The sequence below is a fragment of the Geotrypetes seraphini genome, chromosome 1 (assembly GCF_902459505.1).
Source record: "Geotrypetes seraphini chromosome 1, aGeoSer1.1, whole genome shotgun sequence".
In the NCBI taxonomy this organism is placed as follows: Eukaryota; Metazoa; Chordata; class Amphibia; order Gymnophiona; family Dermophiidae; genus Geotrypetes; species Geotrypetes seraphini.
The window spans coordinates 36,042,920-36,069,963 of record NC_047084.1 but is presented as its reverse complement, the minus strand read 5'-3'; the positions used below and the strand labels follow the sequence as shown (position 1 = coordinate 36,069,963).

The 27,044-nt window shown below is 41.0% G+C and overlaps 1 long non-coding RNA gene across 1 annotated transcript in view; it reads left to right on the top strand.

Annotated features, from left to right (window-relative positions):
- Nucleotides 1-2,748: 2,748 nt before the first annotated feature.
- LOC117352630 overlaps nucleotides 2,749-27,044 on the top strand; it is a 94,224-nt gene continuing 69,928 nt past the window's right edge. Inside the window, exon 1 of the long non-coding RNA XR_004537741.1 lies at nucleotides 2,749-3,059. This is a non-coding gene — a long non-coding RNA (uncharacterized LOC117352630). The remainder of the gene's footprint in view (nucleotides 3,060-27,044) is intronic.

The window sequence follows — 27,044 nt, the reverse complement described above, 5'->3', positions numbered from 1 at the left end:
AGGAGATCAGGATAGCCAAAAGCCTTGATTATACTCTTCATTCCGCTGAGGTTGTGGGTTCAAATCCTGCACTGCTCCTTGTGACCCTGGGCATATCACTTAATCCCCATTGCTCCAGGTATATTAGATATAGGGGGAGCCCCCCCCCCCCTGGACAGTTAGGGAAAAATGCTTGAGTACCTGAATAATTTGTAATCTGCATAGAATTGTAGGATATGCAGAATATAAATTATTTATTTAATTTATACTGTTCCCCCTCCCACCAGGGCAGGATTAATCTTTCAATGGACCCTAGGTACAAAAATACACTGGGCTCCTCCAGACATGGCCCCAAGCTCAGGCAGAGCCAGGGCCTTTCCTGTCTCTTTCAGCCAGTACCAAATGAGCCTCCAGCAGTTTACAACAGGAGCTTTTGCCCCTGGACCACCAGTATCTGTTGCAGGATTGCAATTGATGTAGCTTCCACCCACGGGTGACCCCCCTGCTGCCCACCCAAAGGTTAAAAAATCCCCAAAAACTTAGGCTGATCTCAGAGAGTCCAAAACCTGGACAAACTGCTGGGTTTTAGAAAAACATCCAGACACCCAGGCAGTTCTCTAAAAGAGGACATTTCCTGGTAAATCCGAATGTATGGTAACCCTATTCTTTAGGATTCTGCCAGGTAGTTGTGACTTGGATTGGCCACTGTTGGATGCAAGATAGTGGGCTAGATAGATCATTGGTCTGACCCAGTATGGCTATTCTTAAGGGATGAGTAGCAGGAAAAGAATACTTGGAAAAGCAAGAGTGGAGAAGGGGATTGTGCTGGAGGCAGGAGGGTAGCAAAGCTAAGAGACTTAAATAAGGAAAGTACAGTCACTCTAGTTAGCAGGTACATAAAGATGTTCTGATGACAACAGCCAAACTCATTTAGCTTCCCTGTCTTACCAGATACCAAAGTCCATAGTCCTGGAGGAAAAGTCCATAGTCTGCTATTGAGAAAGACATGTGGGAAGCCACTGCTTGCCCTGAATCGGTAGCATGGAATATTGCTACTCCTTGGATTTTGGCCAAGTATTAGTGACCTGGATTGACCACCATGAGAATGGGCTACTGGGCTTGATGGACCATTGGTCTGACCCAGTAAGGCTATTCTTATGTTCTTACGTGAGCCAAGTATAGGACAATTAACCATTGTAACATCACTGATGAGGCACTGTGGAATGAGGCATTATGACATCACAATCTCAGCTCTGGAATGTTGCTCTCATTGGGGTTCCAGAATCTTGCTATTCTTTGAGATGCTGGAATGTTGCTACTCCTTGGGTTTTAGCCAGGTACTAGATACCTGGATTGGCTACCGTGAGAACGGGCTACTGGGCTTGATGGACCATTGGTCTGACCCAGTAAGGCTATTCTTATGTTCTTAATCTCATGCTGAAATTACACCATCTGTATAACTGAGTGCCCATTGTTCTATAGTATATACACTGCAATATTTCATTAAACAATACATAAACAAGACACACACTCTTTACCAAGCATAAATTAAATATTCAACTATATTTAATTATGAATGAAGCTAACAAAAGGAGCAATATTACCACTTTCTAGCACAAAGAAACCTCAGTAGTACTGTAAGCTTACATCTTAAAGCAATTGTTATCCCAGTGAAGCTTCATATTACTTTGCTGGTTTTCTTTGAAAAGAAAATGAAATTTCAATAGGCTGCTGGGTTAATTTTGTACAACTTTGCAGTTCCAATCTATTAGCGTTCCAGTCTCCTTTGCTTGCAACCTTGGAGTCACCTTTGACTCTGACCTCTCATTTTCTACATACCTCTAACAGACTGCTAAAACCTGTCGCTTCTATCTACAACATCACCAAAATTCGCCCCTTCCTCTTGTAACCTCACACTTATTACTGCAATCTATTCTAACAGGTCTCCCAAAGAACCATCTCTCCACCCTGCAATCGGTGCAAAACTCATCTGCACAACTTATCTTCTACACCTTGCTACACTCACCTTACCCCTCTCCTCAAATCACTTCACTGGCTCCCTATCCACCTCCACTTACAGTTCAAACTCCTATTACTATCCTACAAGTGTGCTCATGCCACAGCCCCTCAGAATCTCTTCTCTCTTACTCTTCTTATATGCCTCCCCATGAACTCTGTTCCTTAGATAAGCGACTTTTATACATACCCTTCTCCTCCACTGCCAATTTCAGACTTTGGAAAAGTTTATGGCCATTCAGAAGGGATATTATAAAAAATTTCTGGAAGTTTGGGAACCATTAACTAAATATTGTAAGGATTGATTTATTTATATAACTGAGTAAAATATGCACATCTGGGGAGGGGGGTATGTTTTGGCAATGGGTTAAGAGGTATAGATAGGTTGTTTATAGGTATTTTTATGAGGTGTTGGTTAATTGGAAAGTGGGTGGGGGAAATAAATCTTGTCTTTATTCTATTAAGTCTATTGTGCTGTAATGATAACATTTTATGTAAATGCATCATCTTTTGTGCACAATTAAAGTTTTGAAAATGAATAAAGAATAAAATATATATATATATATATAGTGACATTTCCATTCCTAAGGAGGAACCTATCAGGGTTAAGTCCTGTACTAAATCCATTCCCCGAGGCAGGAATCCGGTTGAAAGTAGAGCCCCAGAGGTGGCTGAGGACAGGGCTGCCTATCCTGAGGAGCATGAGCATGACCAAGACCTAGAACCCATGCTAGAGCCAGAGCATGCTAAGAGAGTAAGCTCCCTTAGGAAATTCAATCAGTTCTCCAACAGCAATATACCTAATGAACTGAGAGGGAGCCAGAGAGCATTCAAACCTGTGCTCCAGCCATGTAAGATAGGGAGTGGTTTTAACTCCTTAAAACAGTTCTCAAAGGCTATGAAGCAGGCAGCACAGGAAGGCCTTGCAGATAGGGCTCTTCACGCCAGGCAAAGGCAAGGCACAAGCCAGGAACCCATGGACTATAGAGCTGGCAGTTCCAGAGGAATGCATGGACACAGCAGAGTTTGAAATGCCAGAATCTAAAACCTTGGAACCAATGGGTGTGAGTTTGGCAGTTTCTTGCCAATGATTTAATTTGCTCTTTTTGAATCTTTTTTGTTGGGACAATTTACCGAGGAACTGTTTGTTTTTTGAAAAGTGTTTTGTGTTGCACAGCAGTGACGGCTGGGCTGAAAGAAGTGCTGGAGTTGTGCACAGCACTAATTAAGCTGCTACACACCAGCTGTGACTGAGCCAGGAGAAAGCTGGTGTGGTTTTCCTTTTGTTGGCTGTATTGCAAGCCAGTGACTTACAAGATTGAGGAGGGTTCCCCGAAGACCAAGGGTTGGGATTTTTCTGGTGCTTGGAAAAGCCATTATTGAAAGGGGACCCAGGAGTTCTGTTCCCAGTCTTCAGAGGCTGGAGAGTTGCTGAAGCCTAAAGAGGCAAAGGCTACAAACAGCATTGCTTTAAAGTTTATTTTGTGGTGTATTGTGCAGGAGCCTGGTGAAGAACAGGACTAGATTACTAAAAGCCCAGGGCTCCAGGAAGACTTGGAAAAGTGTTGGCTTTATTTTCTGTTTTGAAGCTGTGTGAAGCTGCCAGAAGGTTGCCTGGAACTTATAGTTACTTACCTGGGACTAAACTTAAGTTTATTCACTGGATTACAACTGGTTTCTATGAACTATTTGTTGGAAGAAGAAAAGCCAGTGAAATAGTTTTTGTGTTTTTTTCTCTTGTTTTGGGTGAATTAAACCTGTTGCATTTGACTGAGCACGTGTTGGCTTATTATTATTATTGTGAAGCCAAGGAATTTAGGGTCTCCCCCTTTGGGAGCCGTGCCAGGGTCGTGCTGCCACCAGTCGGCGGACTCTGCAATGTCTTCGCGGACCCGGCTGAGTGTATATGGCACGGCTCCCAAAGGGGGAGACCCTAAATTCCTTGGCTTCACAATAATAATAATAAGCCAACACGTGCTCAGTCAAATGCAACAGGTTTAATTCACCCAAAACAAGAGAAAAAAAACACAAAAACTATTTCACTATATATATATATATTTAGCAGTTTTAAAGTTCCAAAAATCAACATATTCAAATCACCAAATTGAAAATCATTTTCTCTACCTTTGTTGTCTGGCAATTTCATTTTTCTAATCATGTTGGTCTCAGTTTCTGGCATCTACCGTCCTCTGCCTTCCCTTAACTCCTTCCAGGGTCTCCAGTCCATCTGATACTTCTCTCCCCCATCTCAGACATTGATCTCCACCTCTCAGCTTGCTTCCATTTAATTTTTTTTCTCTGTTCACTCCTCCTCCTTACTATTTACTCCTCAAATCTCCTTCATTTTACTGCATCTACCTAAATTTTTCATCTCTTTTCCTCATCATAGCCACCATTCCTCATTTCTTTCTCCTCAGCCTTTCAGCAACTTCCTCTGCCTACGTCCAGCATATCTCCCCCTCTGTCTAAAAATCTCCCCCTTGTTCTCCTCCATTAAGGGGAAAGTTATCAATGCCCCAGCAATGATCGCCTTCACACAAGGCTGCTTATGCCCCTCCAATACCTACTCTCTGCCGCTCACCAATGGAAACAGGAAGTTACATCAAGGGGGTGGGGTGCAGTGTGGCAGAGAGGAGATGCTGGAGGGTCATAAGCAGCCTTGTGTGAAGGCGATCATTGCTGGGGCAGATTGAAAGGTATACTGTGAGAGCTGCTGGGTAGCATGGAGTAGAGGAAGGTTTAAGAGAGAGAGAGAATTTGTTGGACCTGGAGGAATTGGCCATTGCAAGAGACCAGGTAAGGCAGGCTTTCAGTGCTCTGAGCCAGTGCTCACCTGGTCCATGCCTTGAGCCAGCCCTACATAGGCAAAGCATGGACAGAAATTAGAGAATATTATAAGCTATGCACATATTACTGGAACTTATATGCAGGGCCAGTGTTGGGGGAGGACAGTAAGGCTGCTGCCCTGAGCTCCAGGGGGCCCCATAGTCTGGACATCTCTTCCCTTCTGTCCATCTCCTTCACTTCTCCTCAACTTCTCGGTCTTCTTTTTAACATCCAAATCTTCTTTTTCAGAAGGGCCCCAGCATGGCAGCTATTCTTATAAGTTGCTGGTGGCTGCCCCAAAGCTTTCCGTCGGCTGTGATCCGCCCTCCTCTGACACAACCTCCTGTTTCCACCTGGGCAGATTACAGCATTTTTATCCTCTCTTGCCTCCTATGATCTGGCGTTTTATTTATTTATTCAATTTTTGTAGCCCGTCCTCCCAAGGAGCCCAGAACGGGTTACAAAGTACATTCATAATAATCCAGACAGAACAGAGATGACATAATTTACATAAATTACAATATAGACATGACAATAATTTACAATATAGACATGACAATAAAACACATACACTATGTAGCATCTGGTGAGTTTAGGTGGCATAGGTGTGTTGACTAAGTGGCATTTCTGGGTGAATGACTTTAAGGCGCTGAATTAGTAAAGAGGAAAGTTATCTGACAGATGGGAGGATGGTGTGCCAAATTTTGCGTGTGAAATGTGAGTAGGAGCGTTTGCGGGCTGTTTTAGTTTTGAGGGAGCGGCCAGGAGGTGTGGTCAGTTGTTTTTCTCCTTGGGACCTCAGTGGTCGCTTTGATAAATAGATTTGTTGTTTAGTTTTCATGTAGTACCGAATCATTTCATGGAAGTTTTTGAAACCGAGGACCAGGGCCTTGAAGGAGCAGCGTTTTTGAATGGGCAGCCAGTGCGTGGATGCCTAGGTTTTTCAGAAGGCGGATTGCAGTGTTTTGCACCCTTTGAAGGCGGGAGAGAGTTTTGGTAGAGTGTTACAATAGTCTACGCAGAATAGTACAAAAGCATAGAGTAGTTGGGCAAATTCAGGTTCTGAGAAGAATGCATGTATAGTTTTTAGTTGGTGGAGGTAGTAGGAGGATGATACTAGTTTGGATATGTGATCTGTCATTGATAAGTTAGAGCTTGGAGATTTCTGGATGCCAAACCAGAGGAGGTGGTCTTCAACTGGCAGGGCTTCGCGATCGCCATCAGCCACAGCAAGGAGGGGTGCCTAATTTTTTGTGGACTTGAGTCTAGGACCCTTTGTGTTCAGTTTTTACTTCTCCATTGTTGTGATACTTGCTGAATATAATTTCTTGGGGTTCCCAGTTCAATTTCTATTTGTGATCCCTTGTTCTGTATTTGGTAAAGGTCTGTCTGGGTTCTGTTGTATTTTGTGTGGTAGTAATAGCAGGTGGGGAAATTGGGGGGGGGATACAGGGAGGAAAAGGGATTGGGGGCCCACTTCTTAATTTCTGCCCTAGGCCCCAGCATATCTAAACTCGCACATGCTTATGCAGGCTTCCAGTACCGCCCTGGTATTACAGTGGTGAGGGGAGTCGAAGCTACCAATCAATCTCTCCCTCCCTCACTGTGACTTTGCCTCTGCAACTAACTAACCAGCCCACCCCCTCCCCTCCTCTTCCCGGTCCCCAATCCTTCTACACTCCTGCCCAGTAGTTTCCCTAGTGAAAAAATGACTGCTGTGAGGGGGGAAGGGTGTCTGGGAAGGCTGCCTGTCTGACTGGCTGCAGAGCTGGCAGACAGGACACTAGGGAAGAAAGGAGGGGTCACTTCTGCTCCAGTACTTGAATATAAACCATCAGTTTAAATTCAAGTTAACATTTCCCCCCCCCCCTTATTTTAGGGGGAAAATGTTATCTCGGTTTATATACGGATAGGTTTATATTCAAGTATTTACAGTATGCGCTTTTCTGTAATTATACATTTGTCTTTGATGGCCTGCATTTTACAAATAAGCATTCACATGGGCAGTTTTTAGGCAGAACGTGGGAGGGGCACACCTTTAAACGTATAAATTCTAATATACAATGGTTTATGTGTGCACTTCCCCAATCTAGGCATGAGCATTTACAATAGCTCTATGACTGGCTCATTTGCCCATGTGTAATAACATATGTGTATATATAACTAGTTAGACTAGTATTCTATTTAAAAAATTTAAAAAAATCTGGCACATACATACCTTTACAGAAAAGGCTCCAAATAGGCACATTCTTGGCACCTAAAACTAAATCCTCTTTTATAAATTGCCCTTGACCTGTACATCAGATATGTGATATATTTAGCTCTGCCTCTTGAGGTGGCACCAGCTGCTGTGCATTATCTACCATGTTAACAGTTAACACATAACTTCCATGCCATCCAGCTATGACACTCATCACAGCACGGAGATGCAACCGACTTCTTTGTTACACAGTGTCAGAGTAAAGGTGGATCAAGATGTTGATGCTTCAATACGAATATTCCAAAAACCATTCAGAAGTTATGAAATGTAGATGGGAATAAGGGCATGTCAGGGAGAACTGAATTGTTTCATTGATTTTGGGGGGGGTTGCCTCCTTTTGTTTTTTGTATGTGCATGCTAAGGGAGTATTTGCAAAGTATCTTCATATGTAAATAGCAGCATTTAAATGTGGAGATCAGTCACATGCAAGTAATTTTAGAAAGCCGCCATTTATACATGAAGAGCTATACCTCATACAGCTGGTGGGGCATGGTCTGAAATCTAGATGTGCATTCTCCACTTTACAAGGGAATACGAAGTCTGACAATTAAGTTCACGAACTCACCCTAGGAAAAAGTGCTACATACCTCATTGCTGAATATCATCACTATAATCACCTTCAAAGTATTGCCCTTGGGAAGCTATGCAGCGATACCAGCACCTAGTCCACCCTTCAAAGCGATTTTGGAACTCTTTTTCTGGAATGGCCAAATGAGCTGTCTTCATATAACCAACCCCTGATGTCCTGAATGTCATCAAAATGTCTTCCTTTCAATATTTCCTTTAACTTTGGTTAAGAAAAAAGTCATTGGGGGCCAGATCAAGTGAGTAGGGAGGTTATTCCAATACAGTTATTTGTTTACTGCTATAAACTCCCTCACAGACAGTGCCGTGTGAGCTGGTGCATTGTTGCGATGCAAGAGCCATGACGGACCATTTTTGCACACAACTTTCTCATGCCAAGATTTTCAGTTAAGATATTCCTGTTTCTCTATTACTGTTAACTTGGTCTGCTATACTTCTCATAGTCGGCTGACAATTTTGACGCACAATTCGATTAATTTTTGCAATATTTTCATCAGTTATGCTCGTTACTGGCTGCCCCAGTGGAGGACCTAGGGGGGGGGGCGGCCACCCCGGGTGCATGCCCCAAGGGAGTGCACAGTAGAGAGCTGAACGGGGACAACGGGGATCCCACGGGGTTCAATACAACTCAAGCCGCAAGGCTCATCTTCTTGTCCTACCTGCCCTGCCGCAGCACACATAGCTGACCAGAAGTCTTCCCTGATGTCAGCGCTGACGTCTGAGGAAGGGCTTATGCAAAGCCCGCCCTCTGACATCAGCGCTGACATCGGGGGAAGACTTCCGGTCGGCTATGTATGCTGTGGCAGAGCAGGCAGGAAATAGAAGACAAGCCTCGCGGCTCCAGTTCCATTTGGATGAGAAAGTTGGTAATTTGTTGGCAGATGAGGGCTGGACACGAACGTGGGAGGCAAATGCTGGACAGAAGGAGGTCGAACTTGGGAGGCAAACGCGGAACACAAAAGGGGGGGAGTGCGTTTTTGGACACAAGGCATGAACTTGGGAGAGGATGGGGGAAGGGAGGGAAAGAGGTGGGGGAGGGAGTGCGTTTTTGGACACAAGGCATGAACTTGAGAGAGAGGATGGAGGAAGGGAGGGAAAGAGGTGGGGGAGGGAGTGCGTTTTTGGACACAGAAGTCATGAACTTGGGAGAGAGGAAGGGAGGGAAAGAGATGCTGAGGTGGGGAAGGGAATGTATTTTTGGACACAGAAAGCATGGTTTTGGGAGAGAGGAAGGGAGGGAAAGAGATGCTGAGGTGTGAGAGGGAGTGCGTTTTTGGGGACAAGGCATGAACTTGGGAGAGAGGATGGAGGAAGGGAGGGAAAGAGGTGGGGGAGGGAGTGCATTTTTGGACACAAGGCATGAACTTGGGAAAGAGATGCTGAGGTGGAAGAGGGAATGCGTTTTTGTACACAGAAGGCATGGACTTGGGAGAGAGGAAAGGAGGGAAAGAGATGGTTGTGTACACGGGGAATGAAAGAAAGGAGAATTTTTGGTCATAGGGAGGGAGGTACAGATGACAGGGAGAAATGTTGTGATGGAACGGACAGATTGAAATGGATGCAAGAGGGAGGAATGTTGAACATAGTGGTGAAGGGAATGGAGGGAGAGATGTGGCAGGGTGCTGGAGAGGGGTGATAGAAGGAGAAATGTTGGGCATGAGACTGGTGGGCAGGGGCAAAAGATGAGAAAGGGATAAATGCTGGACCATGGTAGGAGGAACCAATGGACAGCAACAGAAGAATTTACAGAAGATGGGAAAGCGGAAAAAAGAAACTGGGACCAACTTTATAGAAAAATAAGTCTCCAGACAACAAAAGTAAAAAATGGAATTTATTGACTAAAATATGTTAGCTTTGGGAAATGTAAATAGCAGATGTCTTTGTATTGTGTTCAAAAGAAAATGCATTTCTGGTTTTATTTCTACAGTGTTGAAGTACTTGCTGACCCTTGCTGTGACTGGTGGGGTTCCCCAAGCACTGCCAGCAGTGGACCTTCTCTAGAGACGGCCAGAACTCCCCTCCACCAAGCACAGCAGGTGCTGGCAACATCCATGAGCCACTGAGGTGTCAGTATCTGTGACTCAGGGACGCTACTACTGCCTGCCAAGCTTGGCAAAAGGGACCCCAGGCCAACTGCAAAGGAAGTCCTCAGCTGACAGCTTGGGGGTTCTCATCAGCTGAGTATTTATATTTTATATTTACATTAGAGGCTCTGGTAGAAACCTGTTTACAAAGTATGTATTCTTCCCAATTAATATTTCCAAATTAATAAGTGTCTTTGCTTATTTGTAAATGGGCCTCTACCAGAGCCTTTAATTCAATAACATAATTAAATGAAATAACTATTTCTTAAGTTTATATGGATGGGCGGGGATGAAGGGGATTTCTCGCAGGGATGGGTGGGATTTCTGTCCCCGCGCAACTCTCTAGTGTACAGCCAGCCACCCTCCCTATTCTGCCACTGCTGTTTTCCTTAACCACCAGCAGCGGCAGTAAACAGGTGTGTCTGTGGGTGCTCACCGGCGTTGCTCATCTTCTGGCCAGCTCCCCTGCTGAAAGCTGCGGGCGACCGCTCCTCACGCAATCCATGGCTGCGTCGGAAGTGTTCCCTCTGACGTTACGACGTCAGAGAGAAGGCTTCCGACGCAGCTGCGGACTGCCCGAGGAGCGGACGCCCGCGGCTTTCAGCAGGGGAGCCACCAGACATGCTGGGCAGTGAAATTTACATCTACTGTCTTTATATTTTGCACAGTGTTAGGGGACATGTGTCACTGTTTTTGTGGTGTTGTGGTGTTGCATTGTATGCAGTCTAGTTTCTTGGCGGTTCAGTTTAACTTTTGTCTACATATTTCTATTTTTAGTTTGTGATTATTCCATATTGGGCAAGGATGTATCTCTGTTCTGTGTGTATGAAAAGGACATAGTTTTCAGTTGCCCTTGACTACAGGATCAATTGACTGTGCGGGATCTGACTTGTTTAGTTTTACAATGTATGTGTTGGTGTTCTAGTGCTCACTGCAGTGTTTAAGATGCTGCCTTTTCCTAGGTATACTCTTGTTGTGCGATATGTGTATTGTTACTAAAAATCATATTTTTGATATAGATGAGGGGGGGGGGGGTCAAAAAATGATGGGCCCCGGGTGTCACATATGCTAGGTAATCAGGGACTCACAGCAGAGAACATGTCCAGGAAAGCAAGACAGGAGGAAGAAAAGATACTCCTGCTCCTTTCAAGCACATTCAAAGCTGCTCCTGAGCTCTTAGAACCCCAGCACTGAAACCAAGAGTCTGATCGGTCGGCATACACCCTGAGGCAGCATGAAAATGTGAAACGCTGGCCTTCGTTGGTGTACCGATCAGCATTATAAGTGGACATTTATTCCTCTATCTTTAATGTTTATTGGCATGTACAGCACAGCATAAGACACGAACATATATTGAAGGTTTTTGCCAGTGAGGTGACCGCGCGACTGCCTCTTTAAGCCGTTTTGGTGAGATGGGAGGGCCTCTTCTGAGGCTTTTTCCTTTATGTTGTAGTGATCTGGTCTATGCAGTGTCTGTTTTATTATATTGGACTTTACCACACTCTTTTTGAAAGTGTTTATCATAACATATGCTAGGTACGCCACTGGGCTGCCCTGACCTCTCTTCAGCAGTGACACTTTCTCTCTCCTCAGAAAACCATTTAATCCATTTGTACACTGCCATTTTCTTTATGTCATTATCCCCATAAACTTGATTTCACTTCCACTTTTGCCAAGTTTAACAAAAGATTTTCGGCCTCTTTTACAAAGCCGCACTAGCGGCTGCTGTGCGGCAACAGCCCAGAAGCCCTTTAAATTTCTATGGGCTTCAGGGCCATTAGCACAGTCGCTGAATATCTATACTGAGTGCTACAACACTATGCCAGGATGGTCCAAGGGCAGAGCAAAAGCAGATCTGGAAGTTATCCAGATACTGTCGCTATTCAGTGCCAGTGTCGGAGTAAGTTAGAGCACATAATAGTCATGATCTGCCCAGATAGATATCTGGATACCAAAGCAGAATATTGGTGGCATCCAGATAAATTCTAGTGGCCATCAAAGATCTGGATATTCAGTAGCCAGATATAGCCTGGCACTTAACATTTTGGTAAAAATCAGCCCACTGCAGCCAGCATTAAAAAAAAAAACCCATTGTCTGCTGAAGGCTGAATATTGACCAATTAGTTTCCCAGCAGTTGAATTCTAGCTTATTTTCTTATAGATAATTTAAACATACACCCACAATGCTATTTAAAAATATGATAAGAGTAATAAAAACAAATTAGTTCTTCATACCATAATCAGACTTCAAGTTATTTCATTTCCCTTCCTGCTACTTCTCATTTTGCAAAATTGCACAAGAGGAGAAAATAAATTATTAACCATTTTAATTTTCTAGTGCATAAAAGCAATTCTTTAAGTTAATCAGTAATTTGAGCATGCTTTTGACCGCATGTATAAATCATGCTGTAAACTGTAGATCTAAAACATAAAGGTTATGTGCAAAACACAAAAGTAATCATTTTTCATCAGATGTTAGCTAGGCTCCCAAAAAACAACAGCTGGCCCCTTTCTTCATTCTATTGCCTGGTATTAAGCTCTCATTTGTAATATATTTATGGCTTCCTTGGGGAATTTACTAGTCTCCCCTCGTTGTGAGTTTTGCACATGTTCTTCATGCCAAATTACACAAGGGTTTGGGCAAGCCTAGGGCAATGACAGCGACAACTGCAGTGGGTAATCTCTACCTCTGCAGGGGAGAAAGAAAGAGGGAAGGAGAAAGCCAGTGCTATGAAAGACAGGGAAAAGAGAAGATGTATTATACAATCAGGATCAACAAGTCAGTGTTAAGAGCCATGGACAGCTCCAAGCATGAACAAGGTGACTGCCTCAAGTTGCCAAAGCGCCTCACCAGCTCAGCCTTCACAACAATGAGAGCATGTTTTGCTCTCCCTGCTGTGCTTTCTTCTCTGCCCAAACAACAACCAGCACAGGTTTAAACATGCAAACAGATACTTTCTTTTCTCGTGTTTAAACCTGAGGGGGTACGGTGGCCAAGAAAGGAGAGCACTGAAGTGAGAGCAAAATGGAATTCTCTCACCACTGTAAAAGAGCGGATAGAGATGATTCTGAAACGAAAATAGAGAAAAATGAAGGCAGATAAATCCCATTATAGGGCCAGGAATGACTCCCAGCCATCTAAATAGCACATAGCCAGCCATCTGCTGATATTCAGTAGGGAATGGCTAGCTATCTCACGCTGTATATCCTGGTCTTCGAATTGGCCAGTGAATGGCTATGACAAACGACTTAGCTAGTCACCGCCAATATTCAGCGGCTCACTGGCTACGTTCGGCTGCCGAAGACAACTGTCTACAAGGGTGGTGTATCTTTGGCCATTTAGATTTAGCTGGCTAGCCGCTGAATATTGGCATAGCCGGCTATGTCAAGGCTAGCCAAAAGTAGACCAAATATGCAATGCCAGTGGCCAAATAAGTCACCAGCATTGAATTTCTGGTATCGCTGCTGACCGTGGGAAATCACCAGTGATTTCCCATGGTCTGACTGTGAGCCAGCATATGGACTATCCAGTCTCTCCATCCATGCCATCTACTACCCCTTTTTCTCCCTTAGAGATCCTATGTACTTATCCCAAGCTTTTTGGAATTCAGCTACAATTTTCATCTCCACCACCTCCACTGTTCCATTAATTCACCACCTTATCCATGAAGAAGTATTTATTCAAATTACTTCTGAGTCTTTCTCCTTTCACCTTCATCCTATGTGTCCTCATACCAAAGCTTCCTTTCAATTGAAAGAGACTTGCCTTCTGTGCATTAATGCCAAATAGGTACAATTATCTCTATTATATCTCCCTTCTCTTGCCTCTCTTCCAAAGTATACTTGTATAGTTTATGACAAAGACCACTGAAAAGTTTAGTAGCCACCCTCTTCTAGACCAATTCCATTCCGTTTAAATCTTTTTAAAGTTGCAGTCTCCAGAATTGTACACAATATTCTAAATGAGGTCTCGCCAAAGTTTTATACAGGGGCATCATCTCCTTCTTTTTCCTACTGGTCATACCTCTCCCTATGCACCCGTGCATTTTTCTAGTTTTCACCGTTGACTTTTCCACCTTAAGATAATCTTGTATGATCACACCTAAGTCCCTCTCCTTTTCTATGCATAAAAGTTCTAAACTGTATCATTGCCTCAAGTTTTTCCTGCCCAAATACATGGCTCTGAATTTCTTAGCAAACATTTTAGCTGTCAAATTCCAGACCATTCTTCAAGCCTCACTAGATCCTTCCTCATGTTATCCACACCATCATCTCTAAAGAGGTAAACCTTACCAGACAGCTCTTCAGCAAAATGTTAAAGAACCAGCCTAAGAACAAAAACCTTGCTGCACACTGTCAGCCTTACAAGGCTAGCTGTAAGCATATTCTGTTGGCCTAACCAAAGTCAGCAAAGGCCAATGGGAAATTGATATTATACAGATCTGACCCTGATAAATGTCAGTGCAGATAAACCTGGTTATTGAGTCTCAGAGAAGACATTAGAAAAGGTTAAGGTTAACAAAGAACCCTGAAAGAAGGCTAGGAGGTCCACAATTTTAATAGATGTGCTATAGTCCAGTGCTTAAGATAAAGAATAGCCCCAGTTGCATGTTCTTAAAAAACAGATCACTGTCACAGAAAGATACTGGAAAATAGCAGAGACTCAAGTCTATGAGGGCAAGAATAGCCCCTGTTTCTTTCTTTCATACTTGCCTTACCATTGTTTCAAACAGATGCTATAAAACCCTCTTCTCTTGACCCTTCTCTCTGGCTTCCTTCTTCTTACTGAATTCTCTCTTTGCCTCTTTCTCCCTTTCTGTCTATTCACACTTATACACCCATTATTCAGGCTTAAGACACACACATTTATGCAGGTAAACCACAGTCTCTCTCTGCTCTAGAAAAGCCATATGTTTTCCTACACACACACACACACACACACACACAAACCTCTCTTACAAAATATCTTTCTGCATATGTTTGTTTCTATTAACCATTGCAAATCTGTAATATTAAGTCTATTTCTAAACAATATATTTTATGCAATCACTCTAGACCTCTAGAGTGTGGGGGGAACATCCTTACACACACCACTGGTAACATCCCTTTCCTCAGAATGAGTTCCATTTACTGCTATCCTCTGTCATTTTCCACTCAGCCAGTTCCTAACCCAGTCACTTTAGCACTCTCCCTCAACTCAACTCTCTGATCACTCATTCAAAGAAATTAATCAGATTTGTCTGACAAGACCTGCCTCTAGTGAAGCCATGTTGCCTCAGCTCCTTTAATCCATTGGATTCCAGAAACTTCACTATTCTGTTTTAAAAGTGTTTCCATTAATATACTTACCAGAGAAGTCAAATTTACTAGCCTGTAGTTAAACCTCTTCCTTATTTTTGCTTTTGTAGAGAAGGACCACATCTGCCTTTCTCCAGTCTTCCATGACCACTCTCAACTCTAGAGAAGCATTGAAAATGCCAGCCAGTGGAGCCACCAGACCTTTCCTAAGTTCCTTTAGAACACTCAGATGTATGCCATCCATCTTCATTGCTTTGTCCATCTTTAGTTCAGCTAGTTCCTCACGAATACAGTCCTCTGAAAATAATTTAGGATCTAACACCTCCATTCCTATTTATGTTTATTTTCAGATGTCCTGTTCCTGGCACTTCAGCTGTGAACACAGAACAAAAATATTTGTTAAGCAATTCTACTTTTTCTTTATCAGCTTCTACATATTCCTCTCCTTCACCTTTGAGTCTTACAAGGCCACTTTCGTACTTCCTCCTATCATTAACATGTCTAAAAAAAACATCTTGTCCCTCTATTTTACCATATTGGCTATTTTTTTTCACATTTACATCTTTGCTTTCCTGACTATACTGCCAGCTTCTCTTAGCTTTTACAGATAGTTTCACCTTGGCAGCTACTATTTTTGAGAACCACAGAGGCCTTCTTTTTATCTTACTTTCTTTTAATTTCCTTACAAAAAGATTTGTTGCCCTTTCAATTATTCTTTTCAGATTTGTCCACAGCTTATTTACTTCTTTCAGATGTTCCCATCTAGACAACATTTTTGAGGTAATCCCCTATCTTAACAAAATTTGGTTGTTTATTTTTTAAGTCTAGAAAAGGGGTGGGCAACTCCAGTCCTCGAGGGCTGGAATCCAGTCGGGTTTTCAGGATTTCCCCAATGAATATGCATTGAAAGCAGTGCATGCAAATAGATCTCATGCATATTCATTGGGGAAATCCTGAAAACCCGACTGGATTACGGCCCTCGAGGACTGGAGTTGCCCACCCCTGGTCTAGAACTTTTGAATGAGCCTTCTCCACACCTATCTTAATATTAAACTATACCATCTGGTGATCACTGGATGCTAGATGATTATCCATTAAAACATCAGAGTCATTTGGGAACAAGGCAGTACTGAGCAAAAGGGGAGACCACAGAATCTGTTTAACCAACAGCTGTTAAACAGATTTTGTTTAACAATACCTGTTAAACTGATCTGCTGATAATGGAGAATCTACTAATATTGATCTCGGGCTCAAAGTAAGTACCTTAATTGTGGATTAGAGTTCCCTATGGTGATTCAGTGTTTCCATTAAACATGACTTATAGAACATATCCCTAGAAGAATCAACACAAAATACCTCAGTCTTTGTTTTAAAAATCTCAAAGGAAGATGCAGCCCTCAAGTTCCTCTTGGCACTAGGGCAGGGGTCCCCAAAGTCCCTCCTTGAGGGCCAAATCAAGTTGGGTTTTCAGGATTTCCCCAATGAATATGCATTGAAAGCAGTGCATGCACAAAGATCTCATCCATATTCATTGGGGAAATCCTGAAAACCCAACTGGATTCGGCCCTTAAGGAGGGACTTTGGGGACCCCTGCACTAGGGGATAGAAAGGGTCATTTTGAAAAAAGCATACCACCTGTGCAGAAGCAATAAAAGATCATTTTTGTCCCTCACTGGACCTCCAAGGATGCTCCATTGGCACCAGGAGGGGAAGCACAAGGTGCTACAGGTGGTAGCCATGATTTTTTTTTTTTTTAAATGGGGCAAGACTTGGGGCTAATAATCACCTAAAATTACATGCGTTTGCATGGAACATAGCTTATTATTTTATAATATACTATGGGGCTCATAATCAAAACAAAAAAACTTCTAAAAAGTGGCCTAAATGGGTACTTAGACCAGTGTTTTTCAACCTTTTTACACCTATGGACTGGCAGAAATAAAAGAATTATTCTGTGGACTGGTATCGGTCTGTGGACCGGCGGTTGAAGAACACTGGGCTAAGTCGTGGGCTAGATCCCGCCCATCTCTACCCAATCTCCACCACAGACCCCGCCCCCATAATAGTACTAATTGCACCTTGCACGTCCCGTGCCTCATCTGGAAGCCTTCCCTCTGCAACGTCAGAGAGAAGGCTTCTGGTTCAGGCGCAGGATGTCCATAAGAGCCGTTGCCCGTGGCTTTGTGCACTGAATCAGTTAGGAAGAGGGAGCTGGCTTGAAGATAACGCCACATTGATCGCACCGTGGTCCGGCAGTTGAGGAACACTGTTTTGTGCCTGATGCACGTGCTGGCCCTGTGGACCTGCAGGAAATTTCTGTGGACCGGCACTGGTTGAAGAACACTGACTTAGACGATCAAAAAGCCTAATCGTCCAAGTACCCATAACCAAAGCTGGTTTTAGACGTATCTAAAACCAGCTTAGGCCTTTCCCCTGCCTCTAAATGCATAGCGCGAAAAGAGGCGTTTTTAAGAGGAGGGGAAAGGGCGGGAGGTGGGCCGACCTAGACATAGGCATACAGCAGATATAACCAAAAGTTTAGGCAGGTTGCCTAGTTGGCACTTATACGTTTTGACTTAGACCAAATCAAAACAGGTATAAGTGCCAAAAAGGGGCCGCTGAGCTGATTTCAGCAGTTCAGCGGCCCCAGCAACCTATCTACCCCCTACTGCAATGATCGCGGCAGGAGAGATGGCTCATCTCTCCTGCGGCGATGGTGATCGCCCACCCCCGAACCACGGCACTTCGCGGTGAGGATCGTGGCAGGGCATGTTGCAGTCCCGGCGAGAAAATTATGGATTTAGTTATATACTAAGACTCTGAACCTTTCTGTAATCTCCATCCCCGACCCTGAGGAAGAAGAATGAAACGCGTCGGTGGGGATTAAGACAGAACTGTTCTAAGTTAAGTGGCAATTCAATAAGGCTATTATGAAGTTATGACGATTTATTTATTATTAAGCACTGGCACTTTATCATAAATTAACACAACTAATATAAGAAGGTCCAAGTGAAAAACTTCACCGTATATTGGTTCCTATGAGGACGGCTACCACACTAAGTAACTAAGAACTCAATGGATTTAGTGTGGCTTTCTGAGGAACTTGGTGATGGTAACCATTGGACATATTTAAGGTGAAAACTAAAGTATTATTAAGTTACTTGATTAGAGACCTTGTGCATATTAGAGTGTTGTGAAATTTCAGAAGCATGGCACATATACAAACTTCTACTACTCAAATCTAAAAGGGGCATTTTAGGAGGAGTGATGAGGGTGGGATGTGGGCTGATCTAAACTTATTTTTCTCCGTTGTGTTATAATTTTCCATATTGATGGTGTGATGTCAATAGTTTTTGTATATGTGGCATGAATGACTCCCTGCTACTAAATACTACTCACAATACATTTTACATACATTCTGATCTAAACTTAGTCATACTGCAAGTATAGCCGAAAGTTTAACAAGGCTGCCTGGACGGAAGTTGTACATTTTGACTTAGGCCATGTATAAACAGGTCTAAGTGGCAAAAAGGTATCCAAAGTGACCAGATAAGCACTTCAGACACAATGTACAGACCCCCATACACTCCCACAGTGATCACTGACACTCCCCCTCCCCCACACACACACACCACCATAAATATCAGAATGAAAACATACATATCTGTCTCCCAGAACATCAGCATCTGGCAGCTTGGCATAGGAAAGCCTAGTAGAGCTGCACAGAGGTGGCTTGAGTGGTCTTGGGGGGTGGGTTAGTGAACCATGGAGAGAAGGACCCAGGCCCATAAGCCACTCTAATCACAGCATTAATGGTGAAACATGTGCACCCCCCCAAAAAAAAACTCTTTTGTACTGCCATATAAGTGGCACCTGCAGCCATAAGGGCTATTGGGGCGGTAGACAGGTGGGTCTAGTAGGTTCTGGGGGTGTTTTTGGGGGGGCTCACCATGACCTATAAGGGAGTTGTGGTGAGATGTTGATATGGCACCTTTTTTGTGAAGTTCACAGCAGTGCCCTATAAGGTACCCCACTACTCTGCTGCAATGTTTGGGTGTCCACTCCATCACTTTGCAGACTCTGCTCACGTCCAAAAGGTCATGTTCTGGGCATTTTTGACTTGGATGAATTTTTGGATGAGAAGGGGATAGAACAATAGACAACTTAGTGGTCTAGACAATCAAACTGCTGGTCATCCAACTAGACGATTTTCGGGGGAAAAAATATTTTAGACTTATTTTTTGGGAATGGATATTTAACTTAGCTGACTTTGAGCAACTAGCGACTTAGGCCAAAAATGGACTTAGACGTTTCTTTTGATTATGCCCCTCCACAATTAGTTTAGTTTAAACCTGCTATATAGCATTCCTAAACTAATTGTATTGCAGTGGCAAAAGTAATTGCATTAGAAGAATATTCAGCACCATTGACTATAGTGTAGAGCAGGGGTTGGCAACTTCAGTCCTCATGGGCCAGAATCCTGTCAGGTTTTCAGGATTTCCCCAATGAATATGCATGGATCTATTTACATGCACTGCTTTCAATGCATATTCTTTGGGGAAATCCTGAAAACCCGATTGGATTCTGGCCCTCGAGGACTGGAGTTGCCCACCCCTGGTGTATAGCTTTGCAGGCCAAAAGGTTTTGGCTGGTTTAGTTCAGAGAAAGGTGACCAAAATGATAAAAGGGATGGTACAGCTTCTCCAGGGGGGAAAGGCTAGGGCTCTTCAACTTGCAGAAAAGATGGCTGTGGAGAAATATGAAAGAAGTGTACAAAATCCTGAGTGGAGTGGAATAGATAGATGTGAATCACTGTTCTGCCCTGTTCTTTTCACTATTGAGACACACTGCTGATGAATGGATGAAGCTGTCCTTTTAAATTTCTTGTATCCCCATTTTAATCTCAGTGTTTTCACTGTTCTGCCCTGATTTAGCTTCCTGTTCTGGCTAAATTATGCAGATAGTTAAACGCACATGCAGGCAACTCCTTATGATTTTTAAAATATATTTTATTGAGTAAATAACATAGGTGTGCTCACAATTGATGAATCTCCTAAATGTTGCAGTTGGAGAAGAAGGTGTAGATTTGAAGAATGAAGGGAGTGCAGAGATGAGGGAAAAGTTTAGGCAGAAATGCTGATTGATTCTTGCATGTAGCTGGGTTGCTTAAGGGGAAAACATTGATGCTTTTCTGGGGATGCAGCCACGTGCTTAAGATCAAACCATAAGTGTGACTGGGGTCTGAAGACAAAGGATTCTCAGGGAATACCCAGAAAGCAGAGGAGGGAAGAGAAGAGACCAATAGGGACAGAGCTTGGCAAGAGATCACAGAGCGAGGTCATATCTTTTCAGACCCATCAGAGTGAAGATTACAAAAGTGACCAGGATGTACTGGAGTAAGACAAAGACCCAAGTTTAGGTGAGAGAAAAAGGTAGGGGAGGGTGGGCGGTCTTAGGGCAAAGACCACTAGAAAGAAACAAAGCTTGTACAGTAAGCAGGAGTGGCTGAAGTATGTATGAAACTACATTTCACACAATGCTTTGCTCATACACTAATGCTGCAGCATAAAGTCCCATGGGGAGAGAAAATGCATTAAACACATCTTAGGGCTATACTATAAACTAGTGCAAGGCTGCCAGAGGTAGAACAATTGCTTGTTTACTCTTTCCATAAGTATAAGGACCATGGGGCATGAAGTTACCAATCAGCTCATTTAGAACAAATTAGAGAAAATATTTCTTCACTCAACATGTGATTAAATGCTTGAACTTGTTGCCAAAGAATGTGGTAAAAGCAGTTAGCATAGCAGAGCTTTAAAAAAAAATAAAAGGGTTTGGTCAAGTTCCTAAAAGAAAATTCCATAAATCATTATTAAAGTAGACTTGGGGAAATCCACTGCTTATTCCTGCAATAAATATTTTACTCTTTTGGTATTACCAAGTACTTCTGACATGGATTGACCACTGCTAAAAACAAAATACTGGGCTTGATGGTTTGTCCCTGTATGGCAATACTTATGCACTTTCAACTTTTGGATTTTTGGTCATTTTCTTGTCGTTCTGCCTTTTGAGGCATAGATCTCTCAACCAGTTATTACTAATTTGTGGATTTCTGAGAAAAAGTCTAGTCTCATAAACATCAATTTTGAGATACTTCGTTCTGGTACTTGTGAAGGAGTTAAATATGTTTAAATCATTTTCATTAATAATAAAGAAACCCTGTCCTATAGTTTATGTTTATTAAAAACTTTATATATCGCATAACAGCCTAAAAGGATCCAAGCGGTTTACAATGCATAAATCACATTCATCAAGAAAAGAACTCCATTAAAAATAGAAAAGGAAAGATTAAGAACAAAAGTTTTTTTAAAAAATTTTTCTTCATAAATATTATAACAAACTACATCTCCATAAAAACCATTCTAATGACCAACCAATAAAACACTTAAATCTCAATGAACCATAGATTTATACAGACAGCTAAAAATTCTCCATTACAAAATCAATCATTTCATAGACACAGATCACAGTCCCTAACTCCACTCTAATTTGGGAAAGCCAATTGAAAAAATGTGCTTTTAGATGTCCTTTTAAACATGCTTTTATGTGACTAAAAATATTTACTGATATTAGGGGGTTACTATAGGAGAATTTACTTTCAAAATAGCTGCATTCTTTGCAAACATTATTAGAAAGTTTTTTTAGAGAAATTGGAGATTTTTCTGGATTTAAATTAAATATGGATAAGTCTGAGGCTTTAGCGACTAATGAAAATTTAATAAGAGAATGGGGTGCAAGTTTTCCATTAGAATGGACAGAGAGCCATTTTAAATATTTAGGTATTTATTTGCCAGGGGATCCAAGAAGGTTGTATAAAGTAAACATCCCTATTTTGTTTAACTATACAAAAAATAAATTACAAAATTGGCAAAATTTACCTTTATCTTTAGGGGGTAGGGTTGCTTCATTTAAAATGGCTATTTTTCCAAAATGGTTATATGTTTTTCAGATGATCCTGTTGGAGTTGAATAATAGTGATTGGTGTAAATTAAGAACATTAATTACAAAATTTTGTTGGGCAGGTAAAAAACCAAAATTATCTTTTGAATTTTATTGGGTTCAGGGAAAAGAGGGGGATTAGGTCTTCTAGACCTACGTATTTATAACCGGGCATGTCTGTTAAGACATCAGAGATTGGATTCTTAAGGATGATTTGTTTACCCCTTTGTCATATGAGAAACCATTTTTCCATCCATATCATTTATTTTTAATTCAAATACCAAATTCAAGATTACCAGATTATCTTAAAGGTAATTCTATTCTAATTCCTTTGAGATCAGTTTGGAGTAAAATTCTGAAACTATGGGAATATCAATCTAATATAGCAGATCTTTTACCAATTCAGGGAAATGGAGATTTTTACCCAGGTATGACAAATGGTACTTTTAGATCATGGGTAAATAAAGGAGTTAGATTTATAGCTCAGATTTTGAATGATTCTGGAAAAATAAGAAGTTTTCCAGATATTTCTTTAACAGTAGGTAGCGGTCCAGGATCATTATTTGGATATATGCAATTAGCACTTTATATTAGTAAAATACGAAGAGGGGGAATTTCATTGGGTGTTCATGAAAGGTTTTTCAATTTTTTAATCAAAGTAATGATATTCCAATTTCTGTATCTTTATTAAATAAATAAATGGTTGTGCTGTTTAATTCCAAATAGAACATATGATACTATTATCCAAAAATGGTGTGATGAATTGGGGATGCAGATTTCTCTACAAGATTTTAATCAAGCTATTTAACGTATATCCAAAATTATTAAAGGTTATATATGGAGAGAATGTACGTATAGAGTGTTGCATAGGACTTATTTCTCACAAGTACAAGCATTTCATGCAGGTCTAGTAAATTCTCCTATTTGTATCAAATGTGAGAAAGACCCAAATACTTTATCTCATGCATTGTGGCAATGTCCTCTTATTAAATCATTTTGGTCTGCCATCTTATTATTTTTAGGTGCTTTATGGAATATTCAGTTAGTGGAATCTATAAGGGGGTAATATTTGGTAAAGCTGATGCTTGTGGGGGTTTTGGATTAGAAAGAAATATTTTATTTCAGAAGGCATGCATGATTGGTCATAAATGTATTCTACAATATTGGTTACAGAAAGATCCTCCTAGTTTTTGGCATTGGAGGAACCAATTCCATCAGTTAATTTTATTTGAGGTTTGGGAGGTTCGTAAATTTCCTAGAAAAACTAGGTATTTCTTGAAAATTTGGAATCCATATATTCGAAATCTTTCCCATAGAGCTCGTAGTATGATTTTTAATGTTTTATATTGAGGAATAAGAAACTTTCATTACTTCTTAACACTTTGTAATATGTGTCATCTTTCATTATGGGGGTAGGGAGGAAATTTGTTTGATGATAATAATAGTTGGAATTTCTTGAATTGTATACTTATATAATTAATTTATTACACTGTTATATTTTAAAAATTGGGGGGATGTGAAAGGGAGGGAAAGGGTGGGTGGGAAAGGTATAGGGGGTATATATGGTATTATGAATAGGTAATATAGAAAATATATTTTGGAGAAATGATAAAATTATTTATGTAATATTTGAGCTTTGAATTTAATTGTAATTTAATTGAATTTAATTGTAATATATTGTATAATTGTATATTTGATTTTCTTCAATAAAATGTTTCAACATTAAAAACTAAAACTTAAGACAAACAGTGTATACTTCACAGGGAGTACACTAACATGTATAATCACCATTGAATTATATTATATATAGCGTGCCCTCAATGTGTAATCTTAAACTATGAGCATAATATGCGTCCAGTAACTTAGAATGGTTAGATCATCTGTGGCTTAACAATAAGCTTCCCATAGGTACATACTTATGTGTGTCATATGAAAACACCAAAAAGTCCAACAGGACAGAGAACACACGGGTATAAAACAGTACAAAAGGAAGTGGGAACGGACAATGAACACTCCACTGAAGATCACTGATGTAAAACTAACTTGTTTATTTCAGAAAAGGACACAAGCAGAAGCTGTGGACCAGACACAGCTCTGTGTTTCGGCGGCTAAGGAACACCTGCATCAGGGATCACTAAACATAAAAACATAACACAAACATATTAAATCACATCATATAAAAATTACAAAATTTTTCATAAGCCATACAAATAAATCAATACCAGAGGCCAAATAAATAAATATATACATATAAAAACAACGAATGATAAATATGTCAAAGATATGTATATGTGACAAATAAAACATGATGATGTATATGCAAATTCATAAAAATGAAACCAAACCTGTGGTGTATATGTTCACAGATGACAGGTCTGGGATAAAACAAAGTTGTGTAGTAAAAATATGGAAATAGAACCATCAAAATACCATATTTCAATGGGAGGAAAACTCTAAAAAACTACAGCATAACATAATGTAGTTTGGGAAGAAGGGCTCTCCGATTCTTTCTTTTATACATATCTAATTTATCTAACTGTTCAGTCTTCTGTCTAGAAGACTATGAAGTAAATAATCCTGACCCTCCTCATCATCTGTAGTCAGTCACTTTCCCGAACTTCTGGATTATCAGCTGACTGTGGCTGAGGTTGATATAAATGAGCTCTAAGAATGCCGCCGCCATCTTCATAGGGGAAGTTGTCTATGTATTTGGCGATTTGAATCAGAGGTGGGATATATATATTATTCCTTTTTCCCATGCTTATATAGAACAGGTAATTAATATTTGAATTTCTGTTTATTCAGCAGGGACTTCACCTTGAGAAAGCTTATTAGCAAAACATGTCGGTGAATTCATGTCCCCGATTTAGACCACAAGAACTAAGCTCAGGGGAGATATGATAGAGACCTTCAGGATCATGAGGGGCATAGAGAGGGTGGATAGGGACAGATTCTTCAGGCTGAAGGGGACAACAGGTACGAGGGGGCATTCGGAGAAACTGAAGGGAGATAGGTTCAAAACAAATGCAAGGAAGTTTTTTTTCACACAAAGGGCCGTGGACACTTGGAAAGCGCTACCGGAGGAAGTGATCAGGCAGAGTACGGTACAAGGATTCAAACAGGGATTGGACGGATTCCTGAGGGATAAAGGGATTGTGGGATACTGAGAGAGGTGCTGGGATGTAACACAGGTATAGAAAGCTAACCAGGAAATAAGTATAGAAACCCAACCAGGTCGTGCATGTGCAAGACCGGAGGGTTAGGACTTCGATGGGAAGATAGGACTCAATGGGAAACCAAGGTGGCAAGGGGGCCCCTTCTGGTGATTCAGACAGGTCGTGACCTGTTTGGCCGCCGCGGGAGCGGACTGCTGGGCAGGATGGACCTATGGTCTGACCCGGCGGAGGCACTGCTTATGTTCTTATGTACAAGCTAATCTAAAGTATAATATATATCTAAGCATCAAATGATATAATTATTTTAAAATTTAAAAACTCATTTATCTAAAAATTGACTTATTTAAAATCTAATTTATCTATATAAATATTTTTGCTGACCTGATGAAGATTTAACACAAAAAGCTTAGAGTAATGAATTTACTTGAACTCTGAGTAGTGTTGCTGAAGATCATGCAAATTGAATAAGGGTGTTATCACATAGGGTTTATAATACCTATACAGCACTTCTTATTGGTTGTCAATATAACATAACATAAAAGTCACTTCTATACTTTTATGGAATATTTGACTCTTTGATTCCCCTTAGTTGAAATTCCTTTGGATCCTGCTATTCAAGAATTACAACAATTCACAAATTAAGCATTTCCTTCTCTGAAAAGTATTAAATGCACTAAAAAGCTTAGTAAATCTTTTACATTTAAATTGGTGAGAATTTGGAATGGACTTCCAGATTCTCTAAGACTGGTAGATCAATAATATCAATTTTGAAAATGTTTAAAAACCTGGTTGTTTTCACAATAGTTAATTTGATTTTACCTGTTGAATAGTAATTTTAAGCAATTCAACATACTTTTTTTTTTTCTAACTTTTTCCATCTATCTAATCTAACCAATTTCTGTTTTTATCCCACAGTTTTTACTTGTTATGGTTCATTTTTTAACGAACTGTAAACCGAGTCAAGCTCCTTAGGGAGTAGATTTGGTATATAAAATGAAGATTAGATTAGATTATACCCCAAATACTGCTAAGTTCTATGCGGTTCACAAAAGATTGAGTACAAAAGATGAGAAGAAAAGTAAAGTATGCAAATCAAATGTGAAAATTTGTTTGATCGTGATTTTTCACATTTGATTTTCATATGACATACACAAGTGTGCACCTATGATGGTGTGTAGATGGGAAACTTATTGTTAACATCTGAATCAATGACTACTACTACTACTATTTATTATTTCTATAGCGCTGAAAAGCATATGCAGCGGTATACATTTTAACATACAACAGACAGTCCCTACTCTGAAGAGCTTACAATCTAATTTAGACAGGACATTTCAGGGTTGGGGAGGTTATAGTGGGTATAGGTATCTGACAGCAGTGAGGGGGAGTTAAGAGTTGAAAGCAGTTTTTAAAAAGTGGGCCTTTATCTTGGATTTGAACACTGCCAGGGACGGAGCACAATGTATTGATTCAGACAACCTGTTCTCAAATTGGTATAATTTCCAGTTGGTTTTACTTTTTGGGGTTACATTGATTTCTTATTGACTACACATAAGGCTATAATATTCCTTTCTGTTTCCCTGGTTTATTTTGATTGGAGTGGCTTTGGTGCAGGGCCTTTTATATCATATGTGAATCTCTCTAGTCTGGCACAGAAGCATTTAGATCTGCTTGCAGATGGGTAACCATTGGGTGAGTGTGTGGAAGAGGAGGGTGGGGCATGGGTGGGAGTTTGGGTTGTTTTTTTTGGGATGGTACAAGGTAAAGGAAAAGTTTGTTGAGGTATGCATGCTTTTGTTGAGTGTTATGTTAATCCTGACA